Consider the following 20145-nt stretch of genomic DNA (forward strand, 5'->3'; position numbering starts at 1 on the left):
GTACAGGCTCCCCTTCTTTTCAAAATCCCACAAGTCATCAGCCCTTTGAGTCACCTTTTCAGTGAGGTGGCTTCCTATTTTGTAGAGCAGCAAATGGGATAACGTCACATTGTCCACTCCATCATGGACCCCAGACTTCCTAGATGACTTCATGTGCACTAAGGTGTTGTCACTGTGCTGTAGAGTTTACTGAGGTGTGAAAACGCAGCAGTGTGGTGCAGCCACCATAACAGTTCGGTACAAGAGGGACACCACCATAAATACTGTTCTTGCATATTCATCCTCCTGCTCCTTCCTCCACCTCCTCTCCATCACTGACGTTTTTAGCACCTCTAGATTTGTGCCTTTTCTAAAATGTAGTTCAATTATAATTATATTAAATGTAGCTCTTTAAATGTTCTTCTTTATGAAGAAATACGTATTTAAAATTCATGTATGCCACTGTGACTTCAGAGGTCATTTGTTTTATTTATTTTTTGTTTGTTGATTTTTGTTTTTGTTTTGCATTTTTTTTTTCATGGTAAAATTGGTTTCAGTGTAGAATTTAGGGATTCATCGCTTATGTATAACACCCAGTGCTCATCACAACAAGTGCCCTCCTTAACACTCATCACCCATTTAGCCCATCCACCACCCACCTCCCTCCATCGACCCTCAGTTTATTCTAGATAGTTGAGACTCTTATGGTTTGCTTCCCTCTCTCTTTGTTTTCCTTCCCATATGATCACCTGTTTTGTTTCTTAAATTCCATTTATGAGTGAAATCATACAGAATTTGTCTTTCTCTGACTCACTTATTTTGCTTAGCATAATAAACACTAACTCCTTCCACATTGTTGTAAATGGAAAGGTTTCATTCTTTTAGATGGCTTAGCAATAATCCATTACATATATACCATATCTTCTTTATCCATTCATCAGTCAATGGACGTTTGGACTCTTTCCATAGTTTGACTATTGTTGATAATGCTGCTATAAACATTGGGTGCATGTGCCCCTTCAAATTAGTGTTTGTATATCCTTTGGGTAAATACCTAGTAGTGCAATTGCTGGATCATGGGCTAGAAAGCTGAATAATATCCCAGTGTACAAAATGTATAACCTATTGGAGGACATCTTTGTTAAACCAGGTAGGGATTATTTAAAACCTGGTATAAGCATCAATGTACAGTTCTGATTGCTTTCACATGTGGTGATTATGAATAAATCTTCTATAAACATTCATATGCAGGGTTTTCTGTGGACAGAAATTTTGTTTTGTTTCATCTTCCCTAATTTGTAGTTTGGCACATTTCCCACATTCCCCAAAAATATCAGAATATAACCAAAATAAGTAATCTGGTTAAATTTAAGCAAATAATGATACTAAATGTAAAGAGAACTGACATAACCATCAAGCAGACCAGGGACATGCTGAGGCCCCATGGAGGTTCAGAGCCCCCCAAAATGTTTCATTTATTGAAAAATCAGAGGGAAGTAAATGAATATAAACTATCTTAGAAGTAAACTGTCCTAGTTAATGAGGACAAGGACTTTCTCATTCCATAAAGACAATTTGTCTACGAATGGGCTACAATGGACGACTTTGAGTACAGAAGGGAGAAGAGAAGGCTTCATTCCTAGGGGGTGCCCTTGGATGGACCTAGGGCCCAGAGCATCAGCAGAAGAGTAAACAGACATTTCAGCCTAAGCTGAGCAGGCAGCTGATTGGCTGTTTACTCTCTTCTCAGATAACTATGTAGGGTTTGGTTTTAATTCCACATAGGCCTGGAACACTGTGTGACCACTGAGACTATTGAACGATGCTGAGCAGTAATAATGAGCCTCGTCCACAGCCTGGAGCCCAGTGATGGTCAGGGAGCTGGAGCTGCCAGACCTGTAGCCAGATAATTGAACAGTGACACCTAAAGGTCATTTGCTATTCTCAAATGTCAGGAAACTGGGGGTTGTTCCTGGGAGATATTGGTACCAGCTCACATAACCATGCCTGATGTTGGAGTTGTTTCCACTCCAAAAGATGGTGACCCTTTGGCCCAGGGCCCCAGACACAGAGGGCAGCTGAGTCAGCAGAGCCTGGGCCCAGGACCCTGCAAGGGGGAGAAACACAGAGAGGGTGATGCTGGGGTCTAGATACAAGAGAAGGAAGCAGGTCCCCATGTGACCTGCCAGAGCCCCTTGGCTTGTTCCTGCACCCAGTCTCCTGTGCAGTGAGCAAGAAGAATGAGGAGAAGGGACCAGTCCATGATGGAGGTCATCATTGATCCTGCCTTCTGTGCCCCACAGCTAAGCAAAGCCTCCCCTAATTTCTCCCTTCCCCTCTTCATCCTCGGAGAGACAGGAGGTCCCATCCGTGCAAATGAGACCCCTAACTCTCTGACCCCTTGGTGACCCTGGGTCTGGTCCCCTGTCAGAGATGTCAGGGGAATGGGAAAGGGAGGGGCTGTGTGCAACCAAGGGACAGGGAATCACAGCTGTAAACCCTGAGCAGAGGGTCTGATCTTCCCTGACCCTTCAAAAATGGGCCCCTTTTCCCCCTGGTGCCCAGACCCAGACATGCCATTGTGTGACAACATGACCAGAGCCCATCAGAGACAGTTCCTGACTCCCCACTTCTCTAATCATTGTCCCCTGCCTTAAGGCCATGTCAGGTGCCCCTTATGTGTCCTCCCATCACCTCAGTGCAGATTTTATGCTGTACTCAGACTCCTCAGGGTGAGTCTAGCCACACAGCTCCCTTGACTGGTCATGGGTCAGAACTGAGATAGTGTCTCTACACAAACTCCTTTTAGATCAGGATCAAGTCCAGAGTGTGATGGGTCTCCATGGAGACATGTTTCCTTCTCTGCAGGATGCTAGGTGTTTCCTGTTGGTGATTGATCCATGTTTCCAGACTTCTCTCTCATTCCCCTGAGGTTCCCACAACATGGAGGAGATGAGGAGCATGTCTCTGCACTGTGTGAGTAGAAACCCTAGTGTACATTCCTAGAGGGATTACAAATTGAAAATCTTAGTCATCTGTTACTATTTTCACCTGCTGAAAACAACAGTTCTCCACACACTGTGGGCAGGGATTCCCTCCTAGGATCTGTGCTCCCAGCACACAGACACAAGTCTGCAAGAGCCCTGCCAATGAGGCCATGTGTGGCCCTGACCTCAGAGCACAGAAGGCAAATATGCTCTTAATTCTGTTCAAGGTAACAGTTTAATTTTTCTCCCACATGACACTCCAAATCATTAGAGAACTAAACCCATCCATTTTCCTGAAACCCTGCAAACTGTAACCTGAAGTAAACTTCAGGGAAATCCCACAGTAGCTCATGTACAGACAATCTTCCTGCCTGTTGCTCTGTCGGCCACTCAAAAATATCATCATAAATATCCAAACTGCAAATCAGGGAAATCTATCACATTGCCGCTGCCTGCCCTCACTCCATCTGAAGATGGCCCCACATCTACAAATATTCTCACTGGCAGTGAGACAGGGAAACTGAAGGGAACCTCATGAAGGAATGTCTTGTTCCTTTTCCTGCTGGTATTCTTGCTAGGACCTGCACCCTCCACCCACCCAGATCTAATAGATAATGCATGTCTTCCTTGTAAAGGTCAAGGAGTTCATGGTTTCTCTGAAGTCTTCCAGCTCAATAGATAACATCTAAGGGGTGACTGGGTGGGGTCTCATGAATATTTTCCAGACCACTGACTCCCTGAGACCCCTGGCTCCAGGGCATAAGTGACTTATGGAGGACACCTGAGGACTCCTCCTTGTTTTAACCAGTTCCTGGAAGCCTGAGAAGACACATGCATCAGACCACAGTCTCAGTAAAACCCCAGACCACAAGCAATGCTGTGACTTTCTCTTCTTTTCCTTTCTGAATCTCCCAGACAACTGTATCTGTTTTTTTCTATGTTTCAATAAACTCTTCTCTCATTTTCTCCAGTTTTTCTTTGATGTTATGCTGTTTGAAACCAGGGAACCTCTTAGCTTTTCCTGGGGGACCTCCTCTGTGTCCTCAGACACAGCCAGCCAATGTTAGCAGCACTTAGGACTCAGACACTGGGCTTATAATTTGTTCCAAACATTAGCCTGTTTCATTTTTGTTTCTATAAAAATGCTGCTTATCAATTATCTGATTGTTTGCCCAATATGGGCCTAACATTGAGAGCCCACCTGCATCACAGCCTCCTGAAATGAGTTTAACTGAACTGACCTATTGTCAGAATAAGATTCCTGTTCAATAAGATGAAACAACATAGTGGCTCAACTTTGAATGTATGAGACTTCAAGGAAGCTTCAGAGGAGAGAATTGTAAGGGACAAGGGAAGTCTGCACAAAGATGGGCCACCTTGGTGTGAAGATGATTGTGAGTTAAAAAGCGGTTGATACACTGCAGACTCAGAAAAGCTCTTTGCCCCCTCCCATCTGACTAAAGGAATTTAGGCAGGGCACCTGCTCCAGAGAAGAGAGCTTGCACCACAGACAACTACACTAGGATGTGAACTAGGTGAAGTAGACAGGAAGAGACCCAACAAGGCCTGTTTGGTCAAAGTCCTCTGTGTACCACTGTTTTCCAGTGGCCCCACACACATTGGTCTACCATTTAGTCTCCTTCCTCTGTCTGTGAATTGCATTTCATTGCATTAAGCCCTGGACCCCTGCCTTCTTTTCCTTAGTTCAGAAAAATATATATACCCCATTTTGCCTGAGTGTCTTTGGAATTTCCATGTCTGTGTAGATTTCCAATTGGTACACTATTAAATTTGATTACCTACTATTTAACTTCGTCATGCCAATTTGATTCTTAGTCCAGCTAAAAAAGCCTTGAGATGGACAGAGCATTCCTGATCCTAACAGTAGTAAAGGAGACAAACAGGAAGGGAAGAATGCTATTTTTCCTTTAAAACTATGTATTATTGTTAATGTTCCTAGTCCCTGGGGCATGTGTAGTTGCACTCTATTCCCTCACCTGCTTGTGCTCCTGGGACATCTGTACTGTCTTAGGCAACAGCATAATCTGTATGTTTTTCCTCTCTCCTCAAGGACAAGTCTCCCCAGAGGACGCTCCCCTACAGAAGCCACCACAGAAGCTTCTCAGAAAGAGATGATCAGACACAGGATCTATGGGTCCAGAGGTTTTCATCTCACTTGTTATCTGAGACCCTGTGAAGAATGGGAGCTGCTCCCCCCACCATGAGCCGTAGCTCAGAAATAGTCAGCCTTGTCCTCAGGCTGCAGCCTGGAGATGAGCAGAACCCCTGCATTGGCCAAGACATCTTTGGAGTCAGAGAAGCAGCTGGGGACCCCAGAGCCCTGGTTCTTTATTGAGTCTGAAAAGAAGCTCAAGAGATAACGGGGATGGCTCCCAGGTTTCTGCTGGTACCAGGCTACAAGATTGGTACCAACACTGATGCCACAGCTCAGGGTGCAGGTGAGTCTGGCTGTTGTTCCCAGAGATACAGAGAGGGAGGGTGGCTGGGTCAGCACAGGCTGGGACAGGGAACCTGCAAACACAGACACTTGTGAGTGATGGGACTAGATGAAAAAAATCTCAAAATGCTAAGCAAGAGAAGAGTCATTTGGGGCCAACCCGTGTCCCTGAGGTCTGTCCCTACCTGTCCAGTGAGACCAGAGCACAAGAAGGAGAGGTGTCCAGGCCATGGTAGCAGAGCCCCTGGTCTCCACACCTGACTGGGCTGTCCCAGGCCTCCTTTTCTCCTCCACCCTCTGCCACAGGAGAAACTGTCCATGCAAATGTGGTCCACCCATTGACTGTCCAGCCCCTCCCTGAGCCCTGCTGCTGGACCTCAGCTCACACCACACACTGAGGAGGATGGGGGTTGGCTTCAACCCCTGGGGAAGCCCTGGGAGGAAGCACCTGTTGAAACCACATGTAGGTCCTGAGCAGAGGGCACCAACCAAGCAGCTGGAACCACAGCTCTGGTCTCACACATGTGGCTCAGACATGTTCCCACAGTGGCTCCTCCTAAACAGAGGGCACACATCTTACTCTTGCCCAAACCTGAGAGCCCAGCTGGTTTCTTCAGCTCACCAGGTCACTATGTCTATTCACACATCCATGGTCGAATTTCTAGTCATGATGATTCCAATACACTCTACATTATTATTTTAATATCTCATTCCTGGGAGGAGTCCCCATCTTTGGGAGATGCAAGTATGTACATCAATGATAACTTAATGTTCTTTCTCCCCACAGAAGATATGGCAAATATCTTATCTCTTCACTGGTATGTGATTTTGCTATTAATTTATTTTTTTACATAATTTTTGCATTAAAATAAGAGTTCCCCATGGAGGGAGTTAAGATGGTGGAGAAGTAGGGGTGCCCTTTTTCAGCTGGTCCCCTGAGCTAAGCTGGATAGGTACCAGACCATCCTGAACATCCACGGAATTAGCCTGAGACACAGGAAGATACATCTGGATCTCTACAAATGAACATCTCCAGCGATGAGTATTGAGGTACGAAGTGGGGAGCCATGAAACCGTGCACAGATAATGGAAGATAAATGGAAGGGGGAGGGAGCAGCTGCGTTCAGGCACCGGGAGGTGGTAGCTACCTGCACTGGGGAGCGGGTGGACTCTCAGACCGGCACCCACGAGAGAGCAGACTGAGACCATGAACCGGGGAATGCGCGCCACCAGTCTGAAAACCAGAGCTCCAGAGTGCGTGTGAACCATGCCGAAATGGTGTTCTGGAGCTCCAGAGCGCACGGGGGGGTGCTGGCAACTGGCGGTGTTAGAAACACAAAGGACAGAGACACGCTGGCCCTGGAAGTGAGGACTGGGACGCCGGCTGTGGGGCACACATCCCAGGACACTGCAAGGTTGAACAGCACCAACAGAAACAGAGTTAAAGTGGCAAGAACACCAGTGGAGAGCAGTCTGCGATCCCTCTGTTCTGAGACAGAGGCTGGGATTCAGCTAATGCTGCTCAGATCCTCAGAAGAGGCACAGCAAACCACCAGGGAAAGCCGCCAGAGAACAAAAGCCTGGAAATACCAGCTCACAGTGTGCCCATCCCCATCCCCCCTCGCAGAAGACATGGAGACTCTATCCAAACAGGGTTGCCTGAATATTGGCGCGGGAGGCCCCTCCCCCAGACGTCAGGCTGAAAAATCAAGAAGCCCACATCCCTAAGGTCCCTATGAAACAAGAGCACGCTGCATGGGTCCTGGTCAATAATTTGGGCTCTGGACAACCCCACAACATCTCCTCATCAGAACGACGAGAAGGAGAAATCCCCCCCCACCAGCAAAGAAAAGAAAATGAATCTGTGGCCTCTGCCACAGAACTAATGGATATGGATATAATAAAATTATCAGAAATGGAGTTCAGAGTAACAATGGTCAAGATGATGTGTAGACTTGAAAAAAGTATTAATGAAAATGTTAATGAGAATATAGAATCTCTAAGGGCAGAAATGAGAGTGAATCTGGCAGAAATTAAAAATTCTATGAATCAAATGCAATCAAAACTAGATGCTCTGATGGCCAGGGTGAATGAGGCAGAAGAACGGATCGGCGAATTGGAGAATGAGTTAGTAGAAGAGAAAGCTAAGACAAAAACTCGGCTCCAAAAAATCCAATCTCAAGAATGTAGGTTATGGGAGATTACTGACTCAATGAAACGTTCCAATGTCAGAATCATTGGCATCCCCAAGGGGGTGGAGAAAAACAGAGGTCAGGAAGAGATATTTGAACAAATTGTAGCTGAAAACCTCCCTAATCTAGCAAAGGAAACAAGCACTCATGTCCAAGAGGCAGAGAGGACCCCTCCCAAGCTCAACCACGAAAAACCTACGCCACGTCATGTCATAGTGCAATTCGCAAATATTACATCCAAGGATACAGAATTGAAAGCGTCCAGGGCAAAGAAATTTCTCACGTACCAAGGCAAAGATATCAGAATTATGTCAGACCTGTCTACACAGACCTGGAATGAGAAAAAGGGTTGGGGGCATTTTAAAGCTCTTTCAGAGAAAATAATCCAGCCAAGGATCTTTTATCCAACAAGGCTGTCATTCAGAATTGACAGAGAGATAAAGACCTTCCAGAATCACCAGTCATTGACCAATTTTGTAACCAAGAAACCAGCCCTACAGGAGATATTAATGGGGGTTCTATGAAACTAAAAAGGCCCCAAGAGTGATACAGAACAGAAAGTCACAATCTATAGAGACAAAGACTTTACTGGCAACATGGCATCATTAAAATCATATCTCTCAATAATCAGTCTCAATGTAAATGGCCTAAATGCTCCCATAAAACACCACAGGGTTGCAGAATGGATAAAAAGACATGACCCACCCATTTGCTGTGTACAGGAGACTCATTTTGAACCTGAAGATACATCCAGACTGAAAGTAAAGGGACGGAATACCATCTTTCATGCCAATGGACATCAAAAGAAAGCTGAGGTAGCAATTCTCATATCAGAAAGGTTGGATTTTAAACTAAAGACTATAGTTAGAGATACAGAAGGGCACTATATTATTCTGAAAGAATGTATCCAACAAGTGGATATGACAATTATAAATATTTATGCCCCCAACAGGAGAGCAGCAAGATACAAGAGCCATCTCTTAACCAGAATAAAGAGACATATAGAAAACATACGTTAATAGTAGGGGACCTCAACACCCCACTATCAGAAATAGACAGAGCACCAGAGCAGAAAACCAGCAAAGAAACAAGAGCTTTGAATGCCATACTCGATGAGTTGGACCTCATAGATATATATAGAACAGTATGCCCAAGAACCAAAGAATACTCATTCTATTCTAATGCCCATGGAATATTCTCAAGAATAGACCATGTTCTGGGACACAAAACAGGTCTCAACTGATATCAAAAGACTGAAATTATTCCCTGCATATTCTCAGACCACAATGCTTTGAAATTGGAGCTCAAACGCAAGGAAAAATTTGGAAGAAACTCAAACACTTGGAGACTAAGAACAACCCTGCTCAAGAATGATTCAATAAACCAGGAAATCAAAATCAATTTAAACAATGTATGGAGACCAAGGAGAATGAAAACACAATGGTCCAAAACCTATGGGACTCTGCAAAGGCATACCTAAGGGGAAAATACATAGCCATCCAAGCCTCACTCAAAAGAATAGAAAAATCTAAAATGCAGTTTTTATATTCTCACCTCAAGAAGCTGGAACAGCAACAGAGGAAGAGGCCTAATCCACGCATGAGAAAGCAGTCAATCAAGATTAGAGCAGAGATCAATGAATTAGAAACCAAAAGCACAGTAGAGCAGATCAACAGAACTAGAAGCTGGTTCTTTGAAAGAACAAATAAATAGACAAGCCACTGGCAAGACTTATCCAAAAGAATAGAGACAGGACCCAAATTAATAACATTATGAATGAAAAGGGAGAGGTCACACCAACACCAATGAAATTGGAAGGATTATTAGAAACTTTTATCAACAGCTTTATGCCAATAAATTAAGCAATTTGGAAGAGATGGAGGACTTCCTGGAAACCTATAAATTACCAAGACTGAAACAGGAAGAAATTGATTTTTTAAACAGGCCAATTAATTATGAAAAGATTGAAACAGTGATTACAAACCTTCCAAAAAACAAATCCCCAGGACCTGATGGATTCCCTGGGGATTTCTACAAAACATTCAAATAAGAAATAATACCTAACCTCCTAAAGCTATTTCAAAAAATAGAAACAGAAGGAAAGCTACCAAATCCATTCTATGAGGTCAATATTACCTTGATCCCTGAACCAGGCAAAGACCCCATCAAAAAGGAGAATTATAGACCGATTTCGCTAAAGAATATGGACGCCAAAATTCTCAACAAGATCCTAGCTAATAGAATCCAACAGTACATTAAAAGGTTTATCCATCTTGACCAAGTGGGATTCATCCCTGGGATGCAAGGGTGGTTCAACATTCACAAATCTATCAGTGTCATAGATTTTATCAATAAGAAAAAAGCCAAAAATCATATGACTCTCTCAATAGATGCAGAAAAAGCATTTGACAAAATACAGCATCCTTTCCTGATTAAAACCATTCAGAGTGTAGGGATAGAGGGTACATTCCTCAATCTCATAAAAACCATCTATGAAAACCCTACAGCAAATATCACACCCAATGGGGAAAAGCTGGAAGCCTTTTCCTTAAGATCAGGAACACGACAAGGATGCCCACTCTCACCATTGTAATTCAACATAGTACTAGAAGTCCTTGCAACAGCAATCAGACGACAAAAAGCGATCAAAGGTATCCAAATTGGCTAAGAAGAAGTCAAACAGTCTCTCTTTGCAGATGACATGATACTCAATATGGAAAACCCAAAAGAATCCACTCCCAAACTATTAGAAATTATAGAGCAATTCAGTATTGTGGTGGGATATAAAATCAATGCTCAGAAATCAGTTGCATTTCTATACACGAATAATGAGACTGAAGAAAGAGAAATTAGGGAATCCATCCCATTTACAATAGCACCAAAAATCGTACGTTATCTTGGAATTAACTTAACCAGAGACGTAAAGGATCTATATTCTAGAAGCTACAAATCACTCTTGAAAGACATTGAAGAAAAAGACACAAAAAGATGGAGAAATATTCCATGCTCATGGATCGGAAGAATTAACATAGTTAAAATGTCCATGCTACCCAGAGCAATCTACACTTTCAATGGTATCCCGATCAAAATACCAATGACATTTGTCAAAGAACTGGAACAAACAGCCCTTAAATTTGTGTGGAACCAGAAAAGGCCCTGAATCGCCAAGGAAATGTTGAAAAGGAAAAACAAAGCTTTGGGTATCAGAATGCCGGATTTGAAGCTGTACTACAAAGCTGTGATCACAAAGACAGCATGGTACTGGCACAAAAACAGACACATAGACCAATGGAACAGAATAGAGAACCCAGAAATGAGCCCTCAGCTCTTTGGGCAACTAATCTTTGATAAAGCAGGAAAGAACATCCAGTGGAAAAATGACAGTCTCTTCAATAAATGGTGCTGGGAAAATTGGACAGCTACATGCAAAAGAATAAAACTTGACCACTCTCACACCATACACAAAGATAAACTCTAAATGGATGAAAGACCTCGGTATGAGACAGTAATCCATCAAAATCCTAGAGAAGAGCATAGGCAGCAACCTCTATGACATTGGCCACAGCAACCTTTTTCATGACGCATCTCCAAAGGCAAGAGAAACAAAAGATAAAATGAACTCGTGGGACTTCCTCAAGATAAAAATCTTCTGCACAGCCAAGGAAACAGTCAAAAAAACTAAGAGGCAGCCCACTGAATGGGAGAAGATATTTGCAAATGACACTACAGATAAAAGACTGGTATCCAAGATCTACAAAGAACTTCTCAAACTCAATACACAAGAAACAAATAAACAAATCATAAAATGGTCAGAAGATATGACAGACACTTTTCCGATGAAGACATACAAATGGCTGAGAGACACATGAAAAAATGTTCAAAATCATTAGCCATCAGGGAAATTCAAATCAAAACCACACTGAGATACCACCTTACGCCAGTTAGAATGGCAAAAATTGACAAGGCAAGAATCAACATTTGTTGGAGAGGATGTGGAGAAAGGGGATCCCTCCTACATTGTTGGTGGGAATGCAAGTTGGTACAGCCACTCTGGAAAACAGCGTGTAGGTCCCTTAAAAAGTGAAAAGTTGAGCTACCCTATGATCCAGCCATTGCTGGGTATTTACCCCAAAGATACAGACGTAGTGAAGAGAAGGGCCATATGCACCCCAATGTCCATAGCAGCATTGTCCACAATAGGTAAATCATGGAAGGAACCGAGATGCCCTTCAACAGATGACTGGATTAAGACGTTGTGGTCCATATATACAATGGAATATTACTCAGCTATCAAAAAGAACGATTTCTCAACACTTGCTGCAACATGGACAGCCCTGGAGGAGATAATGCTAAGTGAAATAAGTCAAGCAGAGAAAGACAATTATCATATGGTTTCTCTCATCTATGGAACATAAGAACTAGGAAGATAGGTAGGAGAAGAAAGGGATAAAGAAAGGGGGTAATCAGAAGGGGGAATGAAGCATGAGAGAGTGTGGACTCTGAGAAACAAACTGAGGGCTTCAGAGGGGAGGGGTGGGGGAATGGGATAGGCTGGTGATGGGTAGTAAGGAGGGCACGTATTGCATGGTGCACTGGGTGTTATACGCAACTAATGAATCATCGAACTTTACATCAAAAACCAGGGATGTACTGTATGTTGACAGAAATAATATAATAAAAAATATTATTATAAAAAAATAAATAAAATAAAATAAGAGTTCCCACCTACTGTCACATAATTTGAATTATGTTTCAATCTCCCATTTAGTTACAAAATTGAAGTTGTGACGGAAGTATAATGTATGTTATTTTGAAGATTGCTATGTTCATAGCATGTCATACTGTGGAAAAAATACAGTTCAGCAGAAGCATAATTTCTCAGAAAATCAATTATTGGCTTCCATCATCCACTTCTCCGTGAATGGAACTTGCAAAGAGCTCACACACCATCAGTCTTCAGTAGATTTGCCAATATGGGGTTTTTGCAGGGATTTTGTGTTGAGGAGTTGAATATTATAATTTCTTGATCATATTGGTGGGTTTTCTAAAATTCAACATTTTGTAGACAAATGAAAATCTTAGTGATTAGATGAAACATTAGCAGATATTCAAACACTGACCTCTATTCTGATGTTCATTTGCTCATGGATATTGTCTTCTCTGCTCAGAATGTGCTCCATGATCCAACTGCTCCCTCTGGTTTCTGTACTCAGTGCCAGGGTTGCCTGACTGGCTCAGTCGGTAGTGCATGTGACTCTTGATCTGTATTCAGTATCTGGAGGCTAATCATATCCTTTCCTTCTGTCCTCACAGCAACCCATGGAATCCAGTCCATGGTACGGTAGCCTTCCCCAAGGATGAAGTCCATAATTTTTTCTTGTCCTGTATCCTAATGTCAAGTACTTAATTCACAACTTCTCTCAAATCAACTCAGAACTCAAACCATAAAAAGGTCCACAAGCAGAAATCATATGCTTTGCCTTAGATCTATGCCTCTTTATGGGATTTCTATTGAGGTGAATTCACCCATTCATTCAACAAACTGGTGTGAATCTGTTCTTGTTGTCAGGCTGGGTTTTGATCTTTGTAGATACAGTAATAACACACACACAAGAAGAAAAAAAAAACATTCAAGTGTAAGACACACAGTGAAGACTGTCACAAAGAAATGTCTCCAAGTGGTTAATGCCACCCAACCAGTGACCACCTTGGGAATCTGGGACCCATAGCTAGCTTCTGAGTGGCCCTCACCTCCTACAGAGTGCAGGAAGCTTGGTAGGAGAAGGAAGGGAAGAATGAAGGGGGTTAAACAGAAGGGAGAATGAACCTTGAGAGACTATGGACTCTGGGAAAAAAACTAAGAGCTTCAGAGGGGAGAGGGGTGGGGGACTGGGATAGGCTGGTGATGGGTGTTAAGGAGGGCATGTATTGCATGGTGCACTGGGTGTTATACGCAAACAATGAATCATGGAATGCTACATCAAAAACTAAGGGTATACTGTATGGTGACTAACATAACTTAATAAAAAATTATTATTAAAAAAAAAGAATGTCAACACTGAAATTTACCATGCTCTGTCCACAGCCTGAGCTGGGTATTCATATCTCCCTGCCCTATTCCAGGTGCCTGAGCGCAGGGAGCCAGCCGTGGTCACCTGATGTTGGTTCCCAACCCTGTTGGGAGCCTTCCAGGTATGATCTGAAACTGGGCCCTGTTCTCAGAGGGTAAAAAGAGACTGAAGGATGTGGAATGTCACTCTAGGTTAGTAGGTGACAGTTTTAATGAACAAAGGAGACTTACGTAATGAGGTTTGGCTTAGGTGGCAACAAAATGGATGGATCCTTGAACCAGGTTACCACATTTTAAATGTTCACAAAGACCCCTTAACTGGGTTCAGGTATGTATACGGTCAGGGTGTTGTCAGCACCACATCACTCTCTCAAGGTTATGTCCTTGGAGCAGCTTCTGGGAGTGGGAAGAGAAGCAGAACACAAATTTCATGGACAAGGGAAGGGTGAGGAGCCTTTGAGAGCCCAGGTCCAGCTCATGGGTGAATTCGCAGACACATCATTTGGATGACATTCTCAGCACATGGAAAAGCAGAGCTCCTCCTGTGATTTCTCCACCACTTTCCCATTTTAAATCCTTACTAGGAATTTCTTATTAGGGCTGCAGTTGGGAGGCAGGTGATAAGCTGTTGGAGGGAATGGGACAGGGATAAGGAATGGACACAGTGGCCACTAACCTCATGTGACCTGTGACTACATCAAGGAGAGAGAAGAGGACCCATACCATGGTGGAAACACAAGCAAGATGAAAATAGGTTATCAAACTAAAAATGTGGCTGAAGGAAGGATATGACACTGTCAAATTATTTGGTACCAGGAAACCTAGGGGTCTATTGAAGAACTGAGAACAGAAGTCACCCCCTGAACCACCTGAGGGGTGATATATCACCAGGCGCAGAGAATGGAGGGAGATTTTGCCTCACTTCCCTGCGGGTCTGAGCACTGTATCAGCATTAACACTATCTTGGCATATATGACAGTAATAGTCACCTCGTCCTCATGATGGAGTCCAGAGATATCAGAATACCTGAATTGGTGAAGAATCTTTGGCTCAAAAAAAAGGGGGGGGGAGACTCAGGATCCCTAGTGTGAATGTCAGGAGAAACCAGGGATGACTTCCTGGCTTCTGCTAGTTCCAGTACGTGTGCGCGCATGCATGCCACGTGCGTACACACGCACACACCACACACACACACACACACACACACACACACAAATTTATCAGCAATGGAGTCACTTCTCAGGATGCAAATGCAGTGTGGCAGATTCTTCAAGGGATGCACAGAGGAGGACGACTGAGTCAGCACAGAATGGGAAAGGGAAACTGCAAACTCAGACACTTACAGATTATGGGGCAGGGATAGAGGTGAAGCTCTTTGGGGGCCTGGACCAAAGTCATAGACATAGGCTCAGGGGATGACCCAGATGTCCGAATTTGATCCTCATCTAAGCAGTAAAGGGGAACACAAGAAGGGAAGGAGTCCACACAATGGCTGGACATAACCGTGCTAAGACATGATGGCTGGAGCTGGGCTGCCCCAGGTATCTATAATCTCCTTCAATGGTCTCTGGAAGGATGGGCTATTTCTACAAATGTGTTTTCACTGCTGGTGATGTCTACTCCATCCTGAGAACCAGTGGAGGTATGCACTTGGCTTTTAGACAGAGGGGGCTGTTGGGTGTGTCTCAGAGTGTGTCCCCTGAGAGTGACTAGGGAGGAAGCAGCTGCTGGGAACTTCCACAGACCTGTGAGCAGGAGAATCTGCCCAGCCTAGAGTGGGCACAGCTGCTGGGCCGCATCACCAGTCACAGACCCACATGACCCAGCCCTCAGGATTTTGGGTGATTTGGGGGTAGAAGTCACCCCCCTGTAAAGACACTAGGAAAGACCCACAGTGTCTCCTGCTGTCCATTATCCAAACTTTACTGTCTCAGTGGGTGTAATGTGTTGAGGACAGTGCACTGACAGCCTGCTCACTGTCCGTCCTCAAGCACCCATGGGCCACAGCCTCTGCTCTGCCCCCCAGTTAACTGGGAATTCCTAGAGTACCAGGAGGAAGAACTGTGGAAATATGACCCTGTGCAGGGTGAGGGAGTGGGAATGCAGGGAGGTAGGAACGGGGAAGGCTAGGAGCAAATGCCTGATCCCCTCCTTTAGCAGGGCAACACGAGGGGTCACTGGTGACCTGGCCGGAATGCAGTCCACATATATTGATGCAGGACAGTGAAAGTAAATCATTCCCAGAAGAAGGGCAAAGTTCTTAGTAGCAGTAGCAGAATGTGCAGATGTTCAGACACAAGATAACAGACACTGATGACAGGAAGGAAAATGCTATGGGGTGGCCACTGCATGGAAAATGCTGGACAGTGAGGCTATTCATGGATAGATAGCAAGAAATATGTTTTTATATTGAAGCGATTTCAAGCTATTTTTGAGAGTTTTATTGAGGTATAAGTGACTTAGAATCAACTGCACATATTTAAATGTTTCAACTTGATAACATTTTGAGATGTGTACAGACACATGAAACGATCCCCAGAGTCAAGTTGATGATGTAAGACCAAGGCAGGCCACCTCAAGATGGGCATCTTTGCCATGAACATTATTTTGAGTTAAAAGTGTTCACAACTCAACCAATCCAGCAAAATCTTTTTATAGCCCCCTCCATTGTCTGCCTGTATCAAGAACAGAACTATTAGCAGATAATTCTCATTACCTAAGAAACTTATCTATGTAACAGGGAAACATTTACTTTCCATACATTTCCATTCCAGAAATGTATGTAAATGTATGGAAAACACCTTCCTACTGATGGTCTTCCTCCCCTTTGGATCCCCAGATCCCTTTCCCTGTTCTTTGTTCAGGATGTCAGATAAGCTTCCTGTTGGATGACTATCTTTGGAATTTCAAGTGTGTGTGGTTTCCCCATCAGCATGAAACTAAATTTGACAATGTCCTGTTAATCTGTCTCATGTCAGTTTGATTCTTAGTCCAGCACATAGGACCTTGAAGGGACAAGGAAATTCTTCCTCCCTGACAGATGGCAAGTGACCAGGCCACTTGTACTTGGTTCGACACAGCTTGAATCAGATGAAGCAGCTGAGATCCTGGGACATCTGACATACAGTGGACAAAAAGTAAGATTTCTTACCATGTTAGCCCCCAAGAATCTCGGTCTGTGGTGTCCAATGGAGCAAGGGTTCTGAGAGGCCTTTCTCTCTCTCTCTAAATATAGAGTAACAGGAGAAAATATTATGGCCTAGTTCCTTGGCCTTAGCAACTCTTGATAAAAAAGTAATACAGTAATTTTGGCTATAGATCCATTTCCTCCAGAGCTGGCCTTTGTTTTCCTTTGTGTCTTTAGTAGTGTTGTCCTAGAAATGAATTACCATGGGGCAGACGGTAGACAAAGGTCCTAGAAGCCTTCTGTTGGAGTCAGCCCCATGAATTGGTTAGTCCACAGTTCTCACCCAAACAGGATCTGTTTGGATAACCTCTCATTCAGGTTTCAGGCTGTTGCTAAGAGACATCTTGGAAGTCAAAGTGAAAAATTGGTGGCACAGGTTAAGCACTTAAACGCCGTTATAATTCTCACTTCTAGAAGACTCAATCCACAGGCTAAATTGGCCAGGGAAGAGGTTAGATTGATACTTGGCCATTAGCCAACCTCAAGAAGACTTCAGTGCAATGAGGTACATTGTAAATCACCACATAGTACCCAACCCTATGGTATCCCTCTTAGGTATTAGTGGCTGCAAGAGACTTAAGGCTTAGCCAGGAAAAAAGAAAAGATGATGATTTTTCTTTCTGCTTGGCTTTGTGACCAGTGAGAATGGGCTTTCTGTTCTCTACATCTTGAAGGTGTACGTACTGGGATGAATGTTGGTGTCCAATAAAAGAGACTAGGAATCTCTCTCTCTGCTGTGCCGGCACTCAGGAGAGTTTGTCATAAGAGTTTGCAGCCCATGGGAACCTTTCACCATCTCAACCTTCATTGCTTGTTTCTGCTAGATAGATCCATTCCTATATTGCCTACCTAGTGTCACAGAGTAGTGGTTCTGCATCTGGAGTAGTCTCATGATTTTGGAGACTGGAGACACCATTTTCACTACACCACACTTACCCTTTGTGCAACAGAGGCTTTTGCTTCCACAGACTAATTTTGGAGTAAAGTTTTGGTTCATGGAGGCTGCATCACCTCTGCCCTTTCTGGCCACCTCTTCTATCTTTAGTTAAGCCATTAAAAGTGTTATTGTTTTGAGTCACTATTGATAGATCCTACTCCTGAATGGCCAGCTGATGGAGCCTTTAACTTGGTTATATTTAAAAGCCAAAATGCATTTTACAGAACTCTCAATTTTTTTATTAGTATAATGGCTAGCCTTAGCAACTCCCTGAAAAATTTAAGAAAAGGGGGGAATGCAGAAATTAAGCTTAGGACAAAAATGAATGCTCCCATTCAATGTAAATTCTCCTTATTAAAATCCAGCCTTATCTGCCTATTATATTTCCCCTTACCCTACAAGATTTACAGGGAGCACTCAGTCCTAATCTCTAAATTCAAAGAATACAGGTTTCTCCTATTAATACTAAAAGCCAGGAAATAAATTTAACAGAAGTATCTGAAAGTGGGAATAAGGCTTCCTTTGCTCCTACCTTCCAGGGCTCTGTAATCAGCCTCTGTCAGCCTCAGACAATAATATTCAATGTCCAGTGGTGATGTATCCTAGACCTTGAAGCACATAAGTTTTTTTTTCCCACCTTGAATAACAGCTGATGTTTTTAATTATAAAACCCTTTTACCCACATTTTCAAAAGATTCTCCAATTTAGAGAGTAACTAAAAAGGTGAATTGATTATATATACAGCTATCAGTTCAAAAAGGGAGCAGTGGACTGAGGCATAAAGGCAGTGAGGAAGGTGGCTCCCACTGAGACTCCCAAGAGACCTTGAGTGACTGAGTCAGGACTGAGTGACAGGGAATGGGGGCTCCACACCATCCTGGCTTGTGGGGACCTTCATGTCAGAAGGTAGTGTGACTTTGTTTTAGACCAGAAAAACTTCTCGTGATGGGCAGTTCTGAGGAGGTGTCTTGGGAGAGGCCTGGCGACCTGCACAGCTTCCTCTGACTGTCCCCAGCTCCCACCTTCTCAAGGAAAACATTCAGAAATGTGTACCGTTTTCTACTTCTCTCTCTCTCTCTCTCTTTCTCTCATACACACACACACACACACACACACACACACACACACACACACGTAGAGTTGTTTGCTAAATCAGCTGTGATGGGCATGTGTACTATATTATTTCTTACTGCAAATGACCCCAACTTTATTGTAAATGTTGGAACTGCCTCATTTTTGTCCTAAAATGTTCATTTATTCCATGAATTTTGTGTATGGTTACTTCCCTTCAGGTGGGAAATTGTTGTTGGGGAGGAAGATCTTCCTCTGCCCTATGGTCCTTCCAGCTGGACTTAGAATCAAATGGGCATGAGACAGATTGGCAGGAGAAAATCACATTTAATAGATACATGTACACACAGATATGAGATTCCAAAGACACTGAAGCCACGGAAACTTCTATGAGCTAAGGAGAGGGGGATGGTCTGAGGACACAAAGGGGAGAAAGCTCATTAGCGAGAAGGTAGGAGGAGGTGTTTGGAAAAAACAAGGTTGCCTTCAGATGCAGAGAGTTGCCTTAGGTAAAGGGGAGTGTGTTAATAGCACTGTTTCTGGAACAGGCTGCAGAATGTAAATTTAAGCAGTTGAGGGGGAGACAGATAGCTTTTCCTGCATCTGCTGAGTTTTGATTAATTTTAACTTAAAATAATCTTTATGCCAAAGTGGCTCATCCCGGGACAGCCTACCCTGGGCCTCTCCAGTCCTTTCTTCTGAAACTCCTCTCAAGTTTTCATACATTAATAATTGAGTTGAGGGGCACCTGGCTGTCTCAGTAGCAGAGCACGGGACTCTTGATTTGGGGTCATGAGGTCAAGCCTCATGTTAGGCTTAGAGTAAAACAACAACAACACAAAAGTTGAGCTGATAAATTGTTTCCTCTCTTTGAACCAGTCTTAGTCTGACAGTAGGTCATTCAGTTAAACTCATTTCAGGGCGTAGTGATATAGACACATTTTCAATGTTAAGCCTTTGGTTCAAGGAATCAGGTATTAAACAAGAGGTGTTTTAAGGAAACAAAAGGAAAACAGTGGTTAAATATTAGATCAAATATAATCAGTTTTTGAGTTCTGAGGATAGTCAGTGGAGAAGACGTCTAGATGTCAATCTTGAGGCATCTTTAGATAGGGTGACAGCAGACTGTGACAATCTGACAGATTTTCCTGGTTTCTAGTTCAAATGTGTCTGGGGATCTCTGAAGGGCCCACAGAGCAACAGGCATGAAGACTGTCAATGCATGAGCTGTTCTGATTTCTCTGAAGTTTACTTCAAGCTATTC

The sequence above is a fragment of the Ursus americanus genome, chromosome 30, assembly GCF_024610735.1.
Source record: "Ursus americanus isolate L20-20 chromosome 30, mUrsAme1.1.p, whole genome shotgun sequence".
NCBI classification, from domain to species: Eukaryota; Metazoa; Chordata; class Mammalia; order Carnivora; family Ursidae; genus Ursus; species Ursus americanus.